Below are 24,426 nucleotides of genomic sequence, written 5' to 3'. Positions count from 1 at the left end.
ATGGTATAGAGAGGTTCCTATAGGAGTCTTGAATGTGGTTCTGTATGCCTACAGAGCATCATTCAGACTTCTTGCCTAATCCCGTCTACGGGTATTTACAGTCCGTTCCAGGATTCGTTTCAGTTTTCTATTTGAGGCTTTAGCCTGCCCTTTTGTCTGTGGATGATATTGAATTGCCACTTTATGCTTAATTCCATATCGGATCAGAGCGGAGTCAAGCTGTTTATTGCAGAAATGAGTGCCTCCATTACTGATCAGTATTCTAGGGACACCAAACCTGCTGAAGATATGCTTCTGGAAGAATTTCAATACTGTCTTAGTATCATTAGTGGGTGTTGCAATTGCCTCTACCCATTTAGATACATAGTCTACTGCCACCAGAATATAAGTGTTTGAGTACGATGGTGGGAAAGGCCCCATGAAGCCAACACCCATACATCAAACAACTCAATCTCTAAGATCCCTTGCTAAGGCATGGCATAACTGTGAGACAGATTACCAGCTCTTTGGAAACTGTCAAAGTTACATACAAACTCTCGAGAGTCTTTATAGAGAGTAGGCCAGTAGAAGTCACACTGGAGAACCTTAGTGGTTGTTCGCTCACCTCCGAAATATCCTCCATATTGCGATCCATGGCAATGCCATAGGATCTTCTGCGCCTCTTCTCTAGGTACACATCTACGGATTATTCCGTCTGCACACCTCTTAAAGAGATATGGTTCATCCCACAAGTAGTACTTTGCATCAGAAACCAATTTTTTTGTTTGTTGTTTACTGTACTCTTTGGGTACGAATCTCACAGCTTTATAGTTTGCAATGTCTACAAACCACCGTACTTCCTGAATGGAAAAGAGTTACTCATCCGAAAAGGTTTCAGAGATCTCAGTAGGAGGGAGGGGCGCCCCTGCTACTGGTTCTATCCAGGACAGGTGATCTGCTACTTGGTTCTCTGTCCTTTTTCTGTCTTTTATTTCTATATCAAACTCTTGCAGAAGCAACACCCATCTTATAAGTCTGGGTTTTGAATCCTATTTTGTAAGGAGATATTTTAGAGCAGCATGGTCAGTGTACACAATCACTTTTGATCCTACTAAATAAGATCTGAACTTGTCAATGGCATAAACCACTGCAAGCAACTCTTTTTCTGTGGTTGTGTAATTCTTCTACGTGTCATTTAAAACACAGCTAGCATAATAAATAACATGCAGAAGCTTGTCATGCCTCTGTCCCAATACTGCACCAATGGCATGGTCACTGGCATCACACATTAGTTCAAATGGTAATGTCTAGTCTGGTGCAGAAATGACTGGTGCTGTGACCAGCTTAGCTTTCAGAGTCTCAAACGCTTGCAGACACTCTGTGTCAAAGACAAATGGCATATCAGCAGCTAGCAGATTGCTCAGAGGTTTTGTAATTTTTGAAAAATCCTTTATAAACCTCCTATAGAATCCTGCATGCCCCAAAAAGCTTCTGATTGCCTTAACATTGGCATATGGTGGTAATTTTTCAATTACCTCTATCTTAGCTTGATCCACCTCTATTCCCTTATTCGAAATTTTGTGCGCAAGGACAATTCCTTCAGTCACCATAAAGTGACATTTCTCCCAGTTTAAAACCAGGTCAGTCTCTTGGCACCTTTTCAAAATAAGTGTTAGATGATCAAGACAGGAGCTGAATGAGTCTCCAAATACTGAGAAGTCATCCATGAAGAATTCTAGAAATTTCTCTACCATATCAGAGAAGATAGAGAGCATGCACCTCTGACAGGTTGCAGGTGAATTGCACAAACCAAATGGTATCCTTTTGTAGGCAAATACTCCAGACAGACATGTGAATGTTGTTTTCTCTTAGTCCTGAGGATCCACTGCAATTTGGTTGTACCCTGAGTAGCCATCCAAAAAGCAGTAGTAATCATGACCTGCTAGTCTCTCTAGCATTTGGTCTATGAATGGTAAAGGAAAATGATCCTTTCTAGTGGCTATGTTGAGCCTTCTGTAGTCAATACACATACGCCACCCTGTAACTGTTCTTGTAGGAACCAGTTCATTCTTTTCATTATGAACCACTGTCATGCCTCCCTTTTTGGGGACAACTTGGACAGGGCTCACCCAGGGGTTATCAGAAATAGGATAAATAATCCCAGCCTCTAGTAATTTAGCGACCTCTTTTTGCACCACCTCCTTCATTGCTGGATTCAACTGCCTCTGTGGTTGAACCACTGGCTTGGCATCATCCTCCAATAGGATCTTGTGCATGCATCTGGCTGGGGTAATGCCCTTAAGATCACTTATGGACTACCCAAGAGCTATCTTGTGTGTCCTTAGCACCTGGATTAGTGCTTCCTCTTCCTGTGGCTCTAAGGCAGAGCTTATAATCACTAGAAAAGTGTCATCTTCTCCCAGAAATGCATATTTCAGGGATGGTGGTAGTGGTTTGAGCTCGGATTTAGGAGGCTTCTCTTCTTCATGAGGAGTTATCAGAGGTTCTTCTGTTTTCTTTGATTCCTCCAAATCAGGCTGAACATCTTTAAAGATGTCCTCTAGCTCTGATTCGAGACTCTCACTCATATTGACCTCCTCCACCAGAGAGTCAATAATATCAATGCTCATGCAGTCTCTTGATGTGTCTGGATGCTGCATAGCTTTGATAGCATTCAACTTAAACTCATCCTCATTGACTCTCAGGGTTACCTCCCCTTTTTGGATGTCAGTGAGAGTTCGTCCAGTTGCTAGGAAAGGTCTTCCTAGAATGAGAGTTGCACTTTTGTGATCCTCCATTTTTAGCACTACAAAGTCAGTGGAAAAGGCAAATGGCCCAACCTTGATAATTGTTCCAAGGGTTACCTGAAACTAGAGGTCGATCTCGGATGAGATCTTTTATATTGATCGGAGCTGCTGAGTCCGATCTTACGGTGGTGTTTGGAGTCGCGGTGTCCGACGTGTGAGACTTGGAGATAATGCTGATCCTTCGTCCCCGGAGGGTGGGGGATACCTGCAAGGGACTCCGATGCTTAAGTTAGCAAGTGTATTAAGCAAGTATTGAGTAGAATCAGAGTATGAGTTATACCTGGGTGCTCCAGTGTATTTATAATGGCGTAGAGTGACCTTCTTAGATAAGATAAGTTAGTTATCTTATCTTATCTTTATCTTTGAGCGAGGTCATCTTATCTTTAAGGGAACCGCCTTTATCTCTATAGGCTTGGGCCGCCCTTGGATTCGGGTCGTGTTCCTCTGCTTGGGCCCTTTTATTAGGCTTTCCTGTGATTTGGCCGAGCTCTTTAAGAAGAGGCGGATTGTCCTAGCCTGAAGAAGTCGGTCGCTTTGTTTGTAGAACATACCGGGTCGGACAGCTCGACCCAGGGTATGAACAGTGCCCCTGCTCGAGCTTGGTCTTTTATCTGGCGATCGAGTCTTGGTTTTAGGACTTCGAGCCTTCTCGGGTAAAGTCAAACTCGAGCATTTTGTCGCTTTATCTTTCGTAGAGCTCTTTCTTGAATGCGGAACGTTTCTGTTCCGTTTCTTCTGAATGCGCGTGCTTTTGCCTTTTAGCGTTTTCCTTTGGGAGTGTGCGAGGGTTTTTAATACCCCCATTAATTTGTTCCGTTTCTCTTGATTTTCTCTTTTCAAATGTTTGTATCCAAGAGACGGTTTTCCTTTCCCTGTAACTTCCCTTTTTCTTTCGCCGTTTCTTGTTCTGCATTTCTCGTCTCTCTGTGAAACTTTGGCCTTCGCTTGGTGCTTTTGCTTTGTGATCGATTCTCTGCTACTCACTTTTCAAAGTTTTCTTCCTTCTTCTAGGTTGGTTTTGCTTTCTTCCTCACCTTTTTATTTCTTCTACTTTTGCTTTTGATCCTTTTGATGATGCCTTGACTTTGTATGCTTGGAAAGCTTGAACCTTTTCTTCATTTTTGTTTTTACTTTGGAATGTGATTCTTCAATAAAGTTTTGATTTTGCCTGAGTTGTTGTTGGAAAACTTGAATCTTTTCGTACCACTATGCTTGACTGTTGCTATGATGTATGTTTCTGATTTTCTTTTCGTCTTTCTGTATGCTTTCGGCTGGATTTCCTGGTGGTTTAGTGCCTTTAAGGTTTTGCAAGTTGTTGCATTTTGAAAAAGGTTGCTCCTTTGGTGGCTTTGTTTTGTCGATAGTTTTTTTTTTTGACGGAGATGATGATTTCTTGATGGTTTCTGGTTAAGAATGAAGGGTCGTTGCTGGGGTGTGAACTCGTAGGTTCCTTGAGTTCTTGTTCTGTGGTTGCCTCCAAAGGACGCCCCTGGATCTTTCGTGTAGGTCCTGGGTCTCCTTTTGTTCCTTATACTGTGCTTGATTGTGTAGCCGAGTTGTTTTGCTGTTGTCCAAGATGTGTTTTAGTAATCCAATATTCTTTTCTTATTGTAGGACTAGTTGGCCTCATGGCTTCTCGCAAAAATATTATTGAGACATCTTCCCAAGTCCCTGAGGGCATGGCTGATTGGGTGGATTCTATGGTTCTTCTGTGTATTTCTGTGGTGGACTCAGATTTTTGTATAGAGCTGCGAAAGCATCATAGGGTTTGTGGTAGTGATGCCCTTGAGAGGGATTATGAGCTTGTAGCACCTGGTTCTGATGAGAGAGTCTGTTTTCCCACTTCACTCGAGGGGGAGCGTCCCTTCTTCTATGCTTACGAGTATTTCTTTAGTCAGTTGAACGTTACTTTTCCTTTTTCTTCTTTTGAGACTGACTTGTTGTGGTCATGTAACATTGCTCCATCCCAGCTTCATCCCAATTCGTGGGGTTTTATAAAGATTTTTCAGCTGTTGTATCAAGAGTTAGGCATCAAGCCTTCTCTAACTCTTTTCCTCTATTCGTTTGTTTCGGCCAAGCCTGGGGCCTCTTCAAAAAAGAAAGCTTCTTGGGTTTCCTTTAGATTTGCTCAGGGGCACAAAGTCTTTGCCATGTATGACGAGTCTTTTAAGAACTTCAAAAACTATTTCTTTAAAGTTCGAGCTGTTGAGGGTGTTCGCCCCTTTTTTCTTGATGAAAATGATGAACCCGCTTTTCCTCTTGAGTGGAAAAGAATGTCATGGTGTCCCGGTATACTTGGGAGATGTTGGACGAGGTCGGACAGGCCTTTGTGAGTGTGTTGGAGGATATTTGGGGGGAGCCCCCACATTTGGATACTAAGAAATTTTTGGAGGACCAATCTTTAGTCCAAAATGTGTTGGGTACTGACTGACGTGTTTTTAGTTTATTCTATTTTTCCCTGTGCTCCATGACTTTGTTTGTTGATTCTGTCTTTCCTGTTTTTCAGAAATGTCGAAGAACAACGACTCCATGAAGGCTTTTAAAAAGGCTAGGAAGGCAGCCGCTGCACAGAATATCTCGGTCAGGGTGGCTGGGGAGGGGTCTTTTCAAACCATCCTGAAGCCGCCCGTGCCGAGTTTCCCTGGGCCGAGGAGGGTGATCCCTACTCCTCGGGTTCGACTGGCAGATCCCCCACAAACTTCTGTTGCTGCTTCTGGTGCTCTTCCCTTAAAAAAGCAAAAAACATCTGAGCCCTTTAACCTGGATGCCCCGGATTTTGATGCTGTCAAGTTTCTTGACTAGCAAATTGCCCCCTATGGTGGGCTCTCCATGGATGATGTGTTTCTTCTTTAGCATCTGGATTTTATCACCAAAAGTAGTGTGAAAATGGCACATATGGGTGCGGCTATTTTCCGTACTGTGCCGGGGATCCCGATTCATGCCACAAAATCCTTCATGGAGGAGGCTAAATCAGAATTTGATCGGATCAAGGGTCTGAAGGATTAGTTGGAGAAGAAATTGGCGAAGGTAGAGAAGGAACTGAAGGGTGAGAAGGCCAGCTCTATTGCCTTGACTGCTTCTTTGAAGTTGGCTGAGGACATGGCACTGAAGCACAAAGATAGCTATGTCTCGACTTATAGGGAGTTGGTGCATCTCCGTGATGACTTGGAAACTGCTCAGACTGATTATGCCGAGCTCCAGGGTCACCTTGTGGGCAGCGTGACTGCCGCCTGTGAGAATCTGATGGAACTCTTCCGGATTGTTGCCTCTGATGCCGATTTGACTCTCGTTAGTCTTGATAACGTAGTAAAGGATGGCAAGATTGTCCCAGATGATCCCGATGATGATGTTGAGCCACCTCCTGCGCCTCCTCTGAAAGCTTCTACCATGCCAGTTCCTTCAGCCCCCTCGACCGTAGTTGAGCCAAATTTTGACTGTCAGATCTTGAATTGAGGCGACGGGACAGTGGATACGGTGCCTCTCCAGACTCGTCCTCCTTCACCTCCTATTGATGTTGCTACTAGGAAGCCTTTGGACTCTCTTTGATTATTCTTGATAAATTTGTGCATAGCCCGGTCTGTGGGCATTTGAACTTTTTGTAAATGGTGTTTTGTTTGACTGTTGACACTTTCTAGAGTTGCTCGTTTAGCAACTTTCGTTTTGAAAAACATAGTATTTCTCGGGCTTCCGGGGCTGGTCTTTGATGGCCTCTGGAGTTTATTGTCGTAACTCGGTAGTTTTTATATTATGTCTGTTTGCACTTGTCTTGGCGCCTTCGTAAGTTTCTATCTGACATAATTAACTTGATCTTTTGGCCTGATGTTGCTCTCATTGATCGTAATAAGCCCTTTCTTTCAGGGATTACCTTTGTGGTTTTTTGTCTTGTGCCGACTTTGTCATGTCGGACTTTTGGTCGAGTTACTTGATAATCCTCTTTTTGGACCTCATTCAGGTCTCTTTCAGGGATTTATCTTTGTAGCTTTTATCTGCCCAGGCCGACTTTGTTATGTCGGGCCTTGTCGAGTTACTTGATAATCCTCTTTTTGGACCTTGTTCAGGTATCTTTCAGGGATTATCTTTGTAACTTTATCTTTCTGGGCCGACTTGGTCATGTCGGGCGCTGTCGAGTTACTTGATAATCCTCTTTCTTGGACCTTGTTTAGGTCTCTTTCAGGGATTATCTTTGTAACTTTATCTTGCTAGGCCAACTTGATCATGTCGGGCACTATCGAGTTACTTGATAATCCTCTTTCTTGGACTTTGCTTAGGTCTCTTTCAGGGATTATCTTTTGTAACCTTTTGTAGGAGTCCGACTTCGTCATGTCGGTCTCTTCGAAGTTATAGTAATCCTCTTTTATAGGGTTGGCCAGACCTCTCTCCAAGGCTTTACTTATAACTTGGTTTGTTGGGGCTGGCCGACTTTAGGTGTCGGCCAGCCTTTAAGCTATGTTATAGCAATCCATTTTATTAGGACCTCGTCAGGTCCTTTCTATGGATCACTTTCTATAGCTTCTTGTATTATTCTATTTTCATCTTTGCCGATTTTGTAGAATTTTGGGTTTTAACCCTCGTTTTTATCGTGATCGCACAGTGAATTTGGTTTTCACTTTCTGTCAATTTGTAGCTTTATAATCGGGCGATGATTGTTTTTAGAATAATACGACTTGAACGTTTGTAGAAAATCTGAAAAAATTTTATTAAGAGAAATGCAAATATATACACGTGGGGGTCAGTTTGTAGGTCTTGGGCCTAGCACCTCGTTAAAAAACCTTTTCAGGAAAAAGAGTGTGCCTTGTCCCAAGGTCCCTTATCCTCCCTAACTATGGTACCTTCTTAAGTTGCAGGCATGCCATGACCTTGGCAGCTCTCGCCCGTCGAGTTTGGAAAGCCTGTAGTAGCCCTTCCGTAGCACTTCTATGACTCGGTAGGGTCCTTTCCAATTTACAGCCAGCTTTCCTTCTCCAGGTCGAGTTGTTCCAATGTCATTTCAGATTAGAATGAGGTCATTCTTCATGAAGGTCCACTGTATTACTTTTTGATTATATCTGGAAGCCATTCGTCATTTCAATGCTTCTTCCCTTATCCGAGCTCTTTCTCGGATTTCTGGGAGTAATTCGAGCTCTTCCCTTTAAAGTTGGGGATTGGCTTCTTCACTATAGTAGATCACTCTAGGGGATCTTTCTTCAACCTCTATTGGGATCACAGCCTCCATTCCGTAAGCTAATCGGAAAGGTGATTCCCTTGTTGTGGAATGTGGGGTCGTTCGATATGCCCATAGGACTTGTGGGAGCTCCTCAGCCCAGGCTCCCTTTGCATCCTGTAATCTCCATTTTATCTCTGCTAATATAACTTTGTTGGCAGCTTCGGCTTGCCCATTGGCTTGGGGATGCTCAACAGAGGTGAATTGTTGTTTTATATTCAGGTCGGCCGCTAGTTTTTTGAAGCCTGCGTCTGTGAACTGGGTAGCATTGTCTGTAGTGATGGAGTATAGAACACCGAACCTTGTGACGATATTTCGATACAGGAATTTCTGACTTCTTTGAGCTGTGACATTGGCTAGGGGTTCTGCCTTGATCCATTTTGTGAAGTAGTCTATTCCTACTATGAGGAATTTGACCTGTCCGAATCCTTGGGGAAAGGGTCCGAGGAGATCGAGTCCCCATTTTGCGAATGGCCATGGTGAGGTTACGCTGATGAGTTCTTTGGGCAGAAGTTGGCATGCTTCTGACATGGCGAACATGTCCTTACGAAGTTTGTGGCTTCTTTTTGTAGGGTTGGCCAATAGAATCCGACCCGTAGTACTTTTTTGGTGAGTGCTTGTGCTCTGAGGTGATTGCCACAAATGCCACTGTGTACTTCTTCTAAGATGTCCTTAGTATTGTAAGTCAGCATGCATTTTAGCAATGGTGTTGAAATCCCTCTTTTGTATAAAGTGTTATTTATGATGGTATAGTATTGTGCTTCCCGTTTTAACTTCTTTGCCTCTTTCTCATCTGTAGGGAGGGCCTCTGTTGTAAGGTAATTAATTATGGGGGTCATCCATCCCTGATCGTGACCTATTATGGCTAGGACCTTTTCTTCTTCTGAGATTGATGGCTTCTGTAGAATTTCTTGGATAAGGCTTCTATTGTTACCTCCTGGTTTGGTGCTGGCTAGTTTTGAGAGTGCATCGGCCCGGGCATTCTGTTCTCGGGGTATGTGTCGAATCTCGTATTCTCTGAGTTGTCCGAGCTGTTCCCTGGTTTTGTCCAGGTACTTTTTCATAGTGGGATCCTTGGCTTGGTAGCTGCCTTTTATTTGTGAAGTGACTACCTGTGAATCGCTGAAGATGATAAGTTTTTGAGCTCTGACCTCCCTAGCCATCTTCAAACCTGCTAGTAGTGCCTCATATTCCGCTTGATTATTCGAGGCGGGGAACCCAAATTTGAGGGAGAGTTCGATCTGGGTCCCCTGGTTGCTTTCGATTATTACGCCTGCACCACTTCCCGTTTTATTTGAGGATCCGTCCACGTATAGATTTCATTCTGTGGGGACTTCCGGTGTGTCCGTAAATTCCGCAATGAAGTCGGCCAGGTATTGAGATTTGATTGCCGTACGAGCTTCGTATTGAAGGTCGAATTCGGACAGCAATCCATTGACCCAAATAGTTCATGGTAGAAAATTGAGTTATTTGGGCCCCGGAGGGGTGACGGGGCGAACTGCTAGTTTTTGGATACGAGATATCCATCCTAGTCGTTATGGACACATTTGTCCAATTGATACGTCTGAAGGAATCAATGTTGGACTTATTGGATCTCTAGCTATTCATGGGAGAATTGGTCGTTGGGGTCTATAGAAAGTCCATTTTATGAAATTGATAAGCCCATTGCAAGATTCTTCCTGCCAAGTCTATTTTCTGTAAGATCCCTTTTATGGGCTGGTTAGTTCGAACTTTAATGGTGTGAGACTGGAAATATGGGCGAAGTCGGCGAGATGTTATTATGAGAGCGTAAGCAAATTTTTCTATCTTCTGGTAGTTCAGCTCGGATCCCTGCAATGCTTTGCTGATAAAGTATATGGGTTGCTGTCCGCTGTTGTCCTCTCAGACCAGTGTTGAAGCTATTGCTCGATTTCCCACTGCGAGGTACAAGATGAGCGGTTTCCCCTTCCGAGGCCGACTTAATATAGGTGGTTGTCCCATAAACTTTATAAAGTCTTGGAAGGCTTGCTCGCATTCGACTGTCCATTCAAATTCTTTTCCCTTCCTTAGAGTGGCGTAAAAGGGGATAGATCTTATTGCGGATCCCGCCAGGAATCTGGACAAGGCTGTCAGCCGCCCGTTGAGTTGTTGTACCTCTTTGATATAAGTCGGGCTTTTCATGTAGAGTACGGCCCTGCACTTGTCCGGGTTTGCTTCGATTCCTCTCTGTGTGATCATAAAACCCAAGAATTTACCTGCTTCTATTGCGAAGGTACATTTTGTGGGATTGAGTCGCATGCTGTGTCGTCTTATGGTGTCGAATACTTGTGTCAGGTCGGATAGTAACATCTCTTCATTTTGTGTCTTCACTAGCATGTCGTCCACATAGACCTCCATGATTTTTCCGATGTGATCCGCAAAAACTTTGTTCATTAATCTTTGGTAAGTGGCTCCCGCTTTTTTGAGACCGAAAGGCATAACAATGTAACAGTAATTTGCCTTTGGGGTTAAGAAAGAGGTTTTTTCTTGGTCGGGTGGGTACATTGGGATTTGGTTATATCCCGAGTATGCGTCCATAAAGGAGAGGTATTTGTATCCGGAGGAGGCATCTACCAGTGCGTCGATGTTTGGGAGCGGATAAGGATCTTTTGGGCAAGCTTTGTTGAGATCGGTATTGTCGGTGCACATTCTCCACTTCCCATTTGACTTTTTTACCAAAACGACATTAGCAAGCCATAGCGGGTATTTGACTTCTCTTATGAAGCCTGCCTCCAGTAGAGCTCGTACCTGTTCTTCCATCGCTTGAGAGCGTTCTGGTCCTAACTTTCTGCGCCTTTGTTATACCGGCCGAGATCCTGGGTAGACTACTAGCTTATGGCACATTAGTTTGGGATCTATACCTGGCATGTCCGCGGCCTTCCACGCAAAGAGGTCAGCATTATCGCATAGGAATTGTATGAGTGATTCTCTTGTGTCCCCTTTTAGGAGTGTGCCGATGTTGGTTATTTGGTCTGGGGTGTTTCCAATCTGGATTTTCTCTATTTCTCCTTCAGGTTGTGGGCGAAGCTCCTCCCGCATCCGAGCTCCACCAAGATCGATTGTGTGGAATTCTTCGCCTCTGCCTCTAAGGTTTAGAATTTCGTTGTAACATCGGCGTGCCATTTTCTGGTCTGCCTTTACTGTGGCTATTCCTTCTTCGGTTGGGAATTTCATGCATAGATGCGGAGTCGAGACTATTGTGCCGAGTTGATTTAACGTTGTCCGACCTATTAGAGCATTGTAGGCTGAGCTTACGTCAACGACGATGTAGTCTATTTTGAGTGTTCTTGACTGACTTCCCTTTTCAAAAGTTGTGTGGAGCGGAATGTATCCCATTAGTTGAACCGGGGTATCTCCTAACCCGAACAAGCTGTCCGGATATGCTCTGAGTTCCTTTTCTTCCAAGCCGAGTTTGTCGAAGGCGGTTTTGAATAAGATATCGGCAGAGCTCCCCTAGTCTATCAGTGTGCGATGAAGATTTGCATTTGTCAGTATAATTGTGATGACCATGGGATCGTCATGTCGTGATGTGATGCCGGATGCGTCTTCTTTGGTAAAAGTGATCGCCGGGATGTCGAGTGCTTCCTTCCTTTCTGCGATGTGATATATGTCTTTGAGATGTCTTTTGCGGGATGACTTGGAGATTCCTCCTTTGGCGAATCCGCCGTGTATAATGTGGACGTGTCTTTCTGGTGTCTGGGATGATCGCATAGTAGGTCTGACATCTTCTGCTCTTCTTCTTTTCCTTTGTTCATCTTCGTGGGTGGCCAGGTATCGATCTAACCTTCCTTCTCGTACGAGCTTTTCTATGATGTTTTTTAAATCAAAACACTCATTGGTGGAGTGTTCGCGGATCTGATGATATTCACAATATTCAGCCCGATTTCCTCCTCCTTTTTTGCCTTTGAGTGGTCGAGCTGGTAGTATTTTTTCTGTGTTGCAAACTTCTCTGTAGACATCCACAAGAGACACCCGAAGAGGGGGGTAATTGTGGTACTTTTTGATTTTTTCTCCATGTCGATCTTCCTTTTTTCTGGAATCTTTGTCTTTATCCTGAGGGGTGAACCCTGGTTTTGAAGTCTCTCCTAATCGGGAGTTTTCCTCCATGTTGATGTACTTTTCTGCTCGCTCCTGCACCTCGTTCAGAGATGTGGGATACTTATTTGATATGGATTGACTGAAAGGCCCTTCTCGTAGACCGTTAATAAGACCCATGATGGCAGCTTCTGTTGGAAGGTTTTGTATATCCATGCATGTCTTGTTGAATTTCTCTATGTAGCTTCGCAGGGTTTCCCGCTCCTCTTGTCTGATTCTTAGTAAGCTCGGAGCATGTTTTGCTTTGTCCTTTTGGATGGAGAATCTGGCCAGGAATTTTTTAGCCAAGTCGTCGAAACTTGAGATGGACCTAGGAGGGAGGTTGTCGAACCATCTAATTGCTATTTTTGTTAAAGTGGTTGGAAAGGCTTTGCAACGAACTGCATCTGAGGCATCGGTGAGGTACATTCTGCTTCTGAAGTTGCTGAGATGATGGCTGGGATCCGTTGTGCCGTCGTACAAGGTCATGTCTAGGAGTTTGAAGTCTTTTGGGATTCTTGTTTTCATGATCTCCCTGGTGAATGGATCTTGTTCCTTGCGGGTGCTATCTTCGGGGGTGGGATGGTTGGTTTTAGTCTTGACATCGGCCTCAAGTTTTAGGAGTTTGTTCTCCAATTCCCGGCGTCGTCTTATTTCTCTTTGTAGATCCTTTTCGGCCTCTCGTTGACGTAGAGCGTCTTCCTCGAGTTGCTTTAACTGACTTTGGAATGCCTCCAGGGCTCCCTCGTTTGGGGAGCTTTTATCATCGATTTGAGGAGTATCCTTTGGTGTTGTGCCCACGTTTTTGTGTGGCATTATTTCTTCTATATTTGAGGTGTGATCGTTGTCATGGTCATCCGCCATGGTAATAGGATGACTTCCAGGTCCCCGGCAACGGCGCCAATGTTCCGAGGGTTACCTGAAACTAGAGGTCGATCGGACGAGATCTGTTATATTGATCGGAGCTGCTGAGTCCGATCTTACGGGGGTGTTTGGAGTCGCGGTGTCCGACGTGTGAGACTTGGAGATAATGTTGATCCTTCGTCTTCGGAGGGTGGGGGTACCTGCAAGGGACTCCGATGCTTAAGTTAGCAAGGGTATTAAGCAGGTATTGAGTAGAATCAGAGTATGAGTTATACCTCGGTACTCCAGTGTATTTATAATGGCGTAGAGTGACCTTCTTAGATAAGATAAGTTAGTTATCTTATCTTATCTTTATCTTTGAGCGAGGTCATCTTATCTTTAAGGGAACTGCCTTTATCTCTATAGGCTTGGGCCGCCCTTGGATTCGGGTCGTGTTCCTCTACTTGGGCCATTTTATTGGGCTTTCCTGTGATTTGGCCGAGCTCTTTAAGAAGAGGCCGGGTTGTCCTAGCCTGAAGAGGTCGGTCGCTTTGTTTGTAGAACATCCCGGGTCGGACAGCTCGACCCAGGGTATGAACAATAATCATGTCCTCAGTTACGCCTGATGGCATTTTATTGGAGCCATCAGCAAGTTAGAGACATATTCGGGTTGGTTTGACCTCTTCAGTCAAACCAAGTTTTCTAATAGTGGATGCAGGTATTAGGTTGATACTTGCCCCAAGGTCGCATAAAGCTGTCTTGGTACAAGCACCCTCTAATGTGCATGGTATCATAAAGCTTTCGGGATCTTTAAGCTTTTTTAGTAAGCTTTTTAAAATGACTGCACTGCATTCTTCAGTGAGAAAAACTTTTTTATTTTATCTCCAATCCTTCTTATGACTTAAGATCTCTTTCATGAAGTTAGCATAAGAGGGTATTTGCTCAAGTGCCTTTGCAAACAGAATTCTTATCTTAAGAGTCCTGAGATAGTCTGCAAAATGGGCAAATTGTTTATCCTGTTGTGCTTGGCGGAGTTTTTGAGGATAAGGCATATTGGCTTTATATTCTTCAACCTTAGTTGCTACAAGTTTATTTCCTACAGAGGTGGTTGGAGAAGCCTGCTTAAGGGGGTTGTTATCAGCACCTGAGGTGTCTGATCCCTTATTGGCATTTGAACGCCAGGATTGGGGGCTGGATGGGCGTTTAACGCCAATTTTCTACCCTTTTCTGGCATTTGGACGTCAGAATTGGCCATCCATTGGGCGTCTAACGCCAATTTTGCACCCTTTTCTGGCGTTTGAATGCCAGAATCATTCCTCTATGGGCTCTTACTGTCCTCAGAGGGATTTTGGGCAGTGGCTTGGTCATCCTCTGTCAGTTGTTCCTTCCTTGGCTTCCTGCTGCTTTGAGTTGAGGCATTCAATGTCTTTCCACTCCTCAAATGAACAGCTTGGCATTCTTCTGTTATTTATTTAGATAATTACTGTCTTGTCTGATCCAATTGCGCTTCCATATTCTTGTTAGCATTTTGAGTGTCTTGTAGCATCTCTTTCAATTTTGCTAACTGTTTTGTTAGAGCAAGTAATTGCTAATTGAGTTCAGTAACTTGTTCTGGAGAACTAAGTTTAGTGGATACTGCTTTAGCCTCTTCTTTCATGGAGGACTCACTACTTAAGTACAGATGCTGATTTCTAGCAACTGTATCAATGAGCTCTTGAGCCTCCTCAATTGTCTTTCTCATGTGTATAGATCCTCCATCTGAGTGGTCTAAAGATATCTGGGCCTTTGCTGTAAGCCCGTAGTAGAAGATGGCTAACTGCACCCACTCTGAAAATATTTCAGAGGGTGATAAACCACTATTTTATGGTTTATCTTATGCTCAATTGAGTGGTTTTTATCAACTCTTTACTCACTTATTTATACAATTCGCATGTTTTACATTTTCCTTCCTGATTTTGTGCTATGATTGAAAACATGCTTCTTTGATCTTATATTTGCTTATTATTAATCCTCTCTTATTACCATTAGATGCCTTGGTATGTGTGTTAAGTGATTTCAGGGATTACAGGGCAGGAATGGTTTAGAGGATGGAAAGGAAGCATGCAAAAGTGGAAGGAATACAAGAAGTTGAAAGAACTGCAAAGTTGTCCAGCCTGACCTCTTCGCACTCAAACGGTTATAGCTTTTGCTACAGAGGTCCAAATGACGCGATACTAGTTGCGTTGGAAAGCTAACGTCCGGGGCTTCGATTTGATATATAATATGCCATAGTGGCCCTGACGCTAGGTGATGCGACCGCGTGCTCCATGCGGCCGCGTCGCAGTGACGAAAAACCAGCGTGGCAGATTTCTTCTCCAGCGATTTCTGGTCTATTTTCGACCCAGTTTTTGGCCCAGAAAACTCAGATTAGTGGTTATAAAGTAGAGGGATTGCATCCATTCAAATTATGCACTCATAATTCACTTTTTACAGTTTTAGATGTAGTTTTAGAGAGAGAGGTTCTCTCCTCTCTCTCTCTTAGGATTAGGATTTAGAACTTCTCTTAGTTTTAGGAGTGACTCTCAATCCCAGGTTCTTTATTTTTATTTATCCCAATTCAGTTTATGAACTCTTTCATGTTATGATTTTCTCTGAATTAATATTATTTGAGGTATTTCAGTTATTATTGCTTTCTTTTATTTACATGATTATTGCTTCCCATCTGAAGGCATTTTTATTCCAGCAGCTTCAATTTTCTTTCCTTTTGGTCTTGCTTAAATAATTGGTAACTCTAGAGTTATCAAACTCATTATTGAAAGAAAATTGGATTTCTTCATTTCTTTAATTCATATTCCAATAACTCTAGTCTTTCCCAAGGGAAGACTAGGACTTGAGGATTCGAATTAATTCATCCACTTAACTTACCTTCATAGTTAGAGGTTAACAAGGTGGGAGAAGAATCCAATTCTCTTCATAATTGATAAGGATAACTAGGATAGGACCTCCAATCTTTATACCTTGCCAAGAGTTTATTTTACTGTCATTTATTTATTTTACTTGTCATTCATCATAATTTTTCTTCATTCTTCCAAAACCCCAATTTACAAACTCATAACCAATAATAAGAACATACCTCCCTGCAATTCCTTGAGAAGACGACCTGAGGTTTAAATACTTCGGTTATCAATTTATTTAGGGGTTTGTTATTTGTGACAACCAAAACGTTTGCACGAAGGGATTTCTGTTAGTTTAGAAACTGTATCTACAACGCGAATATTTTTAATAATTCTTTACTAGCAAAAATCCCAACGTCAAAATGGTGCCGTTGCCGGGAAATTGCAAACGTGTGCCTTATTATTGGTTATTGTAAATATTTTTCTAAAAAAAAATATTTTTCTTTTACTTGTTTATTTGTTTCTCCTTTTTTCCCCCTTATTTCTGATAACTACTATGAATTCTCGCCCCTCTCGCTAGGTTCTAACTTTGTTGAAGGAAATAGAAACCACAGCAGGAATATGCATCAAGGTCAGACCAATCAAGGATGGATGGAGCCAAGAGGATCTAATCAACCCTTTAGGCAACAACACCCTCCAAGATATCATGGATAACAACCATTCTGCAATGCATACCCAACTGAAAGATATGGTGGACAACCTTGTAACTACGAACAAGTCTCACCCCGTGCGTATAGACCATCCTCTCAACATAACTTTGAACCGCCACACTCACGAGCCCCTTTCCGCCATTCACCTCCATATAACCCTAACCCTCAACCACCATACCAACCACCTTATGAGCCATATGAACCATATATAGAACCACCCCAATTCCAACCCAATTACTCACAAGAACCACCACTTCAATATTCACCATCTCCATATCCATCAATCCAAGAGCACTATGATCTTATTTATGAAAGCCGAGTGTATCAAGAGACAAAAGATCGTCTCAAGGAAATAATGGATCGATGTCAGGCAACCATTCATCAATTGGGGCAAGCAATAATGAGTCAATTAGCTTCTCGACGTTCAGACACTCAAGGAACCCCCATGGCTTCATGTGGGCAATCTAATGATGAACGTAGCATGAAGGAGACACTAGAAACTCCGGTGGACAGTACGGAACATGACTTTGTACTGGAACAATTGGAGGAAGCTGTAATTATCAAAGAAGAAGAATTGGTTGAAGACTTAGGAGATGCTGAACCTCCATGGGAAAGTCAAGTTATAGAGCATCCTTCAAAGACGTTTGAAGCTGATGTTGAGGAGGGTGTACAACCTCCAAAGCATATCATGGTTGAAGACTTTGAAGGAGACGATCAAGAGATGGATTCAATTATTAATGAATTCTTATCTACATTTGAATCCTCTCCCATTGGACTTGACATGAAGATTACAGAAGAAGAAGCACAACCTCCCTTGCCTTTGGTGAACACTGAAGAAGATATTGAATTGGAAGAGAGCCACCAAGAGGAAGAGGTTGAAATTGAAGAAGCTTGCAAAGAGGTGGTAGTTATCCGAAAAGAGCACAAGGGAGTGGAGCTTGCAATTTCATTAAAAATACCTCCCCCTAAGTTGCCATCATCCTTCACAACATTCAAGTGGGTAAAATTCATATCCCTTAGCTTTCTAATTCCACTTGAATATGGGCTACTGGAGACGGATGGTCAACTTAGAGCTCTTTGTGACATTAAGAGTAAGAGGAAGATGGCCAGTGGTAAGAATTGTCCTGCAAGGTTCATCATGGTTGGAAGCTTTAAGTTTAAACGTAAAGGTTGGTATAGAGCTCAACTGAATGGGTCTAGGAAGTTGCCTGGCTGCTTTAGTAAGAATTCAGACTGCTTGCCACCCGGATGGAACAATATTGCTCAACCAAAAGACGGGTGCAAAGGCAAAGTCTGGGACCCTGGAATACATTCTACCAATCACCACTCTTGGGGCCTTGTCACTTGCTTTAACTTACTTGAAGGCTTTCTGCACCTAGTTTGGGATCCCGGAGAACACTGGAATCAAAAACATTGGTGGGGATTCCTGGATCAATACAAGCACAAGCCACCTTAGCAGGAAGCTCACCAAATGTTCAACTTAAGGACTTTAACTAAAAGTGCTAGGTGGGAGACAACCCACCATGGTATGATCGTTCATTTTTCATTTTTATTTAGTTTTATTTGCTTTTGAGTTTTATTTTATTTTATGATATTGAACCTGGAGTTTTGCATCACATTCATATTAACATTGCATTCTGCATTTTATTTCAAAAAAAAAATTGCTACGCGATGCGACCGCATCTACGACGCATCCGCGTCGCAAGGAGAGGGGAGAAAATAAAAACGAACAGAGAGTCACGCTGGAGCGTGGCTGGAGGTGTGCCAATGGCATAAATCACCCCACGCGACCGCGTCACTGATGCAATCGTGTCATATGGGAATAATGGCCTCCCACGCGACCGCGTGATCCACGTGGCCGCGTGACCAAGATTTCGACGTCAAAGTGGTGCACAACCGAAAGTTGTGCAAGAGTGGTGTGGGATTGGTGCTGAACGCATAATCCTTCCCACGCGGCCGCGTGACCCACGCGACAGCGTCACATTCTTCTAAAGCCCACTCACGCGATCGCATGCCCCATGCGATCGCGTCACTTAAAATTTGGCACAAATAATATTTTGAACAGAGAGTTGTGCGAGCGCGAGGCTGCACTCGCGCCACTAGCACAAATCAAGTCACGCGATCGCATGACCCACGTGTCCGCGTCGCTTGACGTTATTGCGCACCACGCGGCCGCGTCACCCACGCGACTGCGTCGCCAGCGTCGCACACCTTAACCTTATATGCCAAAATATTTTATCTTTTCTTCCCCAATCCTAATTTTTCCTCCCTCCTTTCTTATTTACTTCCTCTTCCCTTCTTTCCCTTCTCATTCTTCTTATTTTTCTTTTTATTTTATTTTAATTTTTTTTCATACTTTCATTCATTGGATTATTTTTATTGGTGTTGGAATTTTATTTGGGTCATTGTGGATTGTTGCAAAATTGTTTGCAATTATATTTTTAAAGGGTTGCTTGCATGTTCACTTTAATACTTTCTATACCGTATTCACCATGCATGCTATATGTTTGTGAAAAAGCCATATAGCATTATGCACTTCTCTATTTTACTTTATACTATTCAATGCTTGCTTTTCATAAACTCCCTTTACTATTTTATTAATTGAACATAATTGTATACAAACATGGTGATTTATTACCAGTAATGCTTGGTCTATGCTACTCATGCCCTTTGCCGGCATGCCAATAAACACCTTGCATTCACTTGTCCTTATATGCACTAGCTATTTTTCATTGATGGCTTTTCACATGTACTCGCGAGCATGTGTTAGTGTCAGTTACATCCTAATGTGCATCCATCACCACCTTTTCTGTTCTCTTCCTTGCTATAGTTATCTCTTTGAATTTAATTTACTTTCTCTTCCCTTTTTCAGGATGGCCACCAAGAAAGGAAAAGAGAAAGCTACTCCCAAATCACCGGCAAGGAAAGAAACAGAAAGAGCCCCAGCTGAGGAACCACAACCCCCGTCCACTCACACATCTTAGCATGCACCGAGGACGGTGCAATCTTTAAGTGTGGGGAGGTCGATACCGATCTCCATGGGTTAGTTATTTCCTCTTTCAACACCAATGTTTTATTTTATTTGTTTGTTCATTATTACATTTGCATGTTTAATTGCATATTTGTTTGATTTTATGCATTTAGTTACTACTTGGTTAAAATAATAAATTTCTTTTAAGACCCTATTTTGAAAAAAAAAATTTCACTAATTTAAATTGAAACCTTTTGTGTAAACCTTGTTTGAAATTGTAATTGGAACATGGTTTTTAAGCCAAAGAACACACAACCTGTGAGACTTGAGCTTAATTACATGGTTACATTATTTAACCATAAATTTTTATTCTTGTGTGTTTTCTTCTCTATAATTGCAATCTTTGCTTTGTTCCATTCTATATGTCCATTATTTAGTGTATTTATATGCCTACATATGATTGAGGCCATTGTTTAGATTCCTCACTTATCCCAAATTGGCCTACCTTTTACATCACCCTTGTTAGCCCCCTTGAGCTTTTAAATCCCTTCTATTTTATAAACACATTACTAACCTTAAGCAGAAAAACAAATTAAAAATCCCAACTCCTTATCTGTTATTGGCGTCTGAATGCTAGAACTGTGCTCCCCTTGAGCGTTCAACGCCGGATTTATGCTTGTTTCTGGCGTTGAACGCCAGGAATGAGCATGGTCTGGGCGTTCAGCGCCAGCATTATTCCTCTCTGGGCTCTGATTGTCCTCAGAGGGATTTTGAGTAGCTATTTGTTCATTTCTTGGCTTCCTGCTACTTTGAAGTGAAGTATTTAATGTTTTCCCACTTCTTAATTGAACTTCTTGGCATTCTTCTGCTATTTGTTTTGACAGTTGCTTTTCTGTTTGCTTTAACTGTACTTCCATATTCCTGTTAGCCATTCTTGTTTCCTGTAGTATTTCCTTAAATTCGGCTAGTTGCTGGGTTAGAAAGTCTAATTGCTGATTGAATTCATTAGCTTGATCCACAGGACTGAGTTCAGCAATTACTGTTTTAGCTTCTTCTTTCATGGAGGATTCACTGCTTAGGTACAGATGCTGATTTCTGGCAACTGTATCAATAAGCTCTTGAGCTTCTTCAATTATTTTTCTCATATGTATAGATCCACCAGCTGAGTGGTCTAGAGAAATCTGAGCTTTTTCTGTAAGTCCATAGTAGAAGATGTCTAATTGCACCCACTTAGAAAATATTTCAGAGGGGCATTTTCTTAGCATCTCTCTGTATCTCTCCCAGGCATCATAAAGGGATTTATTATCTCCTTGTTTGAAGCCTTGGATGCTTAGCCTTAGCTGTGTCATCCATTTTGGAGGGAAATAGTGATTCAGGAATTTTTCTGACAGTTGTTTCCATGTTTTTATGCTGTTCTTAGGCTGGTTATTTAACCACCTCTTAGCTTGATCTTTTACAGCAAATAGAAACAGTAATAATCTGTAGACATCCTGATCTACTTCCTTATCATGTACTGTGTCAGCAATTTGTAAAAATTGTGCCAGAAACTCTATAGGTTCTTCCTGTGAAAGACCGGAATACTGGCAGTTTTGCTGCACCATGATAATGAGCTGAGGATTCAACTCAAAGCTACTAACTCCAATGGAGGGTATACAGATACTACTCCCATATGAAGCAGTAGTGGGGTTAGCATATGACCCCAGAGTCCTCCTGGACTGTTCATTTCCACTTAGTTCCATGATGGAATAAAGGAGATGATATGTATGTTGATATTATTTATTTTATAAAAATTTATTTTATAAAATAAAATAAAAACAAAATAAATAAAAGAAATTGAAAATATTTTGAAATTGAAATCTGAATTTTTATATAAAATTTTCGAAAATGTAGTTCAAAATTAGTTAGAAAAGATATTTATTTTTTTTTTGAATTTTGAATTTTATGATGAAAGAGAAAAACACACAAAAGACACAAGACTTAAAATTTTTAGACCCAATGCTCCTTATTTTCGAAAATTTTGGAGGGAAAATACCAAGGAACACCAAACTTAAAAATTTTAAGATCAAAACACAAGAAAGACTCAAGAACACCTTGAAGATTCACAAGAACACCAAGAACAAAAGAAAGAACACCAAACTTAAAATTTTTAGAAAACCAAGACAAATTTTCTAAAATTAAAGAAGAATTAACAAGAAAACACCAAACTTAGAGTTTGGCACAAGATTCAATCAAAGAAAAATTATTTTTGAAAAAGATTTTTAAAAGAAAATGCCCAATTGCCAAGAACATAAGCCAACGCTATAACCAACTGAGCTAAAAATGTAATGTATTTTAAAGATGTATTATTTTTGTGGATAAAAGTATAATTTTTGAAAGTTGATGTTTTGAAAAAGTACAAGAAAAACAAGAAAAGACACAAAACAAGAAAAACTCAAGATCAAACAAGAAAAATAAACAAGAACAACTTGAAGATCAATGAAGAACAAAGAACACAAGTTCGAAAATTTAAAGAAAAATATAAAATATGCAATTAACACCAAACTTAGAGCAAGACACTAAACTCACGAAAAATTAACAATTAATTAAGAAAAATAATATTTTTGAAAAGAAATTTTTTTTTGAAAAGAAACTATCCTATCAGGATTTAATGACTCTATAACAATAAAAATAAATTATTCCTAATCTAAGAAATAAAATAAACCTTTAGTTGTTCAAACTCGAACAATCCCGGCAACGGCGCCAAAAACTTGGTGCACGAAATCTTAATCCCAATTATCAAAATCAAAATTTCTTATGATCTCGTATCACTAACCAGCAAGTGCACTGTGTCGTCCAAGTAATACCTTACGTGAGTAAGGGTCGATCCCACGGAGATTATTGGTTTGAAGCAAGCTATGTTTATTTTATTAATCTTAGTCAGGATGCCAATAAGGTTATTTGGATTTAATTGTAAGAAGTAAAAGTGTTTGGAATAAGTAATTGTTACTTTATTTATGGAGAATATGTTGGGGTTTTGGAGATGCTTTGTCCTCTGACTTCAACTCTTCCTTGAAATCCTTTTCCACACGCAAGGCTCCTTCCATGGCAAGCTGTATGTAGGGTGTCACCATTGTCAGTGGCAACCTCCCATCCTTTCAGTGAAAATGGTCCAGATGCTCTGTCACAGCACGGCTAATCAGCTGTTGGTTCTCGATCATGTTGGAATAGGATCCATTGATCCTTTTGAGTTTGTCATCACGCCCAGCAATCGCGAGTTTGAAGCTCGTCACAGCCATTCAATCCTTGAATCCTACTCGGAATACCACAGACAAGGTTTAGACTTTCCGGATCCTCAAGAGTGGCCGCCATCAATTCTAGCTTATACCACGAAGATTCTGATTAAGGAATCTAAGAGAAGCTCATTCAATCTGATGTAGAACGGAGGTGGTTGTCAGGCACACGTTCATGGATCCGAGAAAGGTGATGAGTGTCATGGATCATCACCTTCTTCATGTTTAAGTGCGAATGGACATCTTAGATAGGAACAAGCATGTTTGAATGGAAAACCAAGGAAATTGTATTAATTCATCGAGACGCTGCAGAGCTCCTCACCCCCAACAATGGAGTTTAGAGACTCATGCCGTCAAAAAGTATGTAATTCAGATCTGAAAATGTCATCAGGTTCAAGATAAGTCTCTAAAAGTTGTTTAAATAGTAAACTAGTAACCTAGGTTTACAGAATATGAGTAAACTAAGATAATTGGTGCAGAAATCCACTTCTGAGACCCACTTGGTGTGTGCTGGGGCTGAGACTAAAGATTCTCACGTGCTTGGGCTGTTTCTGGAGTTGAACGCCAGGTTGTGACGTGTTTTGGGCGCTGAACTCCAACTTGTAACCTGTTTCTGGCGCTGGACGCCAGACAGCAGCATGAAACTGGTGTTGAACGCCAGTTTATGTCATTTATCTTCGCACAAAGTATAGACTATTATATATTGCTGGAAAGCCCTGGATGTCTACTTTCCAACGCCGTTGAGAGCGCGCCAATTGGACTCCTGTAGCTCCAAAAAATCCATTCCGAGTGCAGGGAGGTCAGGATCCAACAACATCAGCAGTCCTTTTTCAGCCTAACTCAGATTTTTGCTCAGCTCCCTCAATTTCAGCCAGAAATTACCTGAAATCACAAAAAAACACACAAACTCATAGTAAAGTCCAGAAATATGATTTTTTCCTAAAAACTAATAATATTCTACTAAAAACTAATTAAAATATACTAACATCTACATGAAATTACCCCCAAAAAGCGTATAAAATATTCGCTCATCAGCTTTGCACCTAGAGGCCCGTCTTTCAAGAGGGGAGGCTCTTTTAGGAGGCCCAACAACAACAACAATTTCCAAGGGAAGAAGTTTGGGAAGCAACCTCAGGATGATCAAGCTTGTGCTAGGTGTGGAAGTCACCATCCAGGAGCACCATGCAAGGCCGGATGGGGCTTGTGCTACAATTGTGGAAAAGCGGGGCATAAAGTCGCAAGCTGCCCGGAGAAGCAGAAACAAGGTGCTGGGAAGGCACAACAGACTGGTCGGGTGTTCACCACTTCAGCTGTAGGAGCTGAGGGATCTGAGACACTCATTAGAGGTAACTGTGAAATGGCTGGTCAAACTTTAAATGCTTTATTTGATTCGGGAGCATCACATTCGTTCATTGCATTTGAGAAAGCCCATGAGTTAGGATTGAAGATCGTAACCTTAGGTTATGATCTAAGAGTATACAATGCTACCCATGAAGCCATGGTAACTAGGCTAGGATGCCCGGAAGTTTCCTTTAGATTCAAGCAGCGTGATTTTGTTCATAATTTAGTCTGCTTGCCGATGATCGGTCTTGATCTTATCTTGGGATTGGACTGGTTATCTAAGAACCATGTCCTGCTTGATTATTCTACAAAGTCGGTGTACTTTATGCCGGAAGATACAG

This window comes from Arachis hypogaea, chromosome 9 (genome assembly GCF_003086295.3).
Source record: "Arachis hypogaea cultivar Tifrunner chromosome 9, arahy.Tifrunner.gnm2.J5K5, whole genome shotgun sequence".
Classification (NCBI taxonomy): domain Eukaryota; kingdom Viridiplantae; phylum Streptophyta; class Magnoliopsida; order Fabales; family Fabaceae; genus Arachis; species Arachis hypogaea.
The sequence above is the reverse complement of the archived record's forward strand: the minus strand, read 5'-3'. Positions refer to the sequence as shown.